Genomic DNA, 1,654 nt, shown 5'->3' with positions numbered 1-1,654 from the left:
AACTGATAATCTCTGTGTTTTAAGACTGCTGTTCTAACTAAACAAGTAATTTGTCACCTTTAGCTCTGGGAAATTGTGGCGTTCATTTACCAACTAAATTAAGATTAATTGGTAATGAAAATAATCGTTAGTTGCAGCTCTAAATGATATTGTGATATAAAAGTGTGATATAGCAGTTTATCCATATCATCTACATAATATTCACTCACATCAGACCTGTCATTGACACTGTGTGCCCTATATAGAAATCTGCATTTCTTTATTTAAGGTTTTTGCTTTAATTTGTCCTCGTTTTTAAAAAAGAAGAGCGTCTGATTCTTTTTTTGTGTTTGTGTTTGTAGTGATGTTACGTTTTGTAAATGCAGTGTTATCAGAACCAGTTAAACTGAAAGCTAGAGCTTCTACACTATAACCTACGTTGCACTGACAGTAGTTTCACTTCATTCTAGTGGACACAGAGTAGGTGATCTGAATTTTTTGGGGTGTAGTCCAATGTGTGATCTGATGGGTCAGTTCGTTGTCTATCGTTAGAGTGATAGTGGGTCTGTTGTCATGCCATAAGGTCGTCAGTGTTAATGAGGGCCGCAGCCAGAGCTTAATTACTCTTAAGGCTCTTTATCTCCGATTGCCCAATACAGTCCCCAATGGATGCATATACACATGAACAGCAGTGAACACCCAATACACACACAAACTGTATGGCCCATTGGGACACATCACACAACACAAATGAGCCGGGCGTTCTGTTTTCTTCTGCTCTATGAAGAAAAAGATAGAATCTCAGGTTGATTAACTTAACTTTATTCTGGAGCGCCTCCTCCCCTCCGCGTAGGCAACTAGACGGCTGACTGCGGAGGAGTGACGGAGGGCTCAGGGGTCAAGGGGCAAACTCAACAGGGAGCAGCCTCTAACCCCCCAGGATGTCACCCCAATAGGGCCAAAAGTCACTTGGTTTGTTAAATCCTAACCCAGACGCAGCGGCTTTTCTGGACACACAAACCCCAGTGTCCGTGCTGTGGCTTGAGTTTTTAAAGTGCAGTATGGATGTTTCTTGTTTTCTGGCCGTGCACTTCAACACATACACATAGAACAGCGTCATGGTTCTGCTTAATGTCTGCTCTTCCTCATTTAACTTTGACTCAGTTGGTTTTTTTCATAGTGCTCATAAAGTATCGCATACTTCATGAAAACTACAGATGGGGTTAAAGAGAAAGCACTTCACTTATATCTACAACAAGAGCACAGCTTTAGCTACAAAGATGTTCCCTTTTAGACCTTTTATTGAGTCCATTTATCATAACATCATCCAACAATTAAAAGTTATACACCCATCAGCCACCTGAGCACCCTGGTGGTCATAATGTTATACAGCCCCGTACACAACAGACTGTTCTGACACCTTTCTATCAGAACCAGCATTAACTGTTCTCTTCCCACATGTATCAGTGAGCCTTGACCGCCCACGACCCTGTCTCTGGTTCACCACTTTTCCTTTCTTGGACCACTTTTGATAGATACTGACCACTGCAGACGGGGAACGACCCACAAGAGCGGCAGTGTTGGAGATGCTCTGACTCAGTCGTATAGCCATTTCAATTTAACTCTTGTCAAAGTCGTTTAAATCCTCACACTGCCCATTTTTTCCTGCTTCTAA

Source organism: Morone saxatilis, unplaced genomic scaffold (genome assembly GCF_004916995.1).
Source record: "Morone saxatilis isolate NCDOM2014 unplaced genomic scaffold, NCSU_SB_2.0 Contig17, whole genome shotgun sequence".
NCBI classification, from domain to species: domain Eukaryota; kingdom Metazoa; phylum Chordata; class Actinopteri; family Moronidae; genus Morone; species Morone saxatilis.
Note: the sequence above shows the minus strand (reverse complement) of the source record.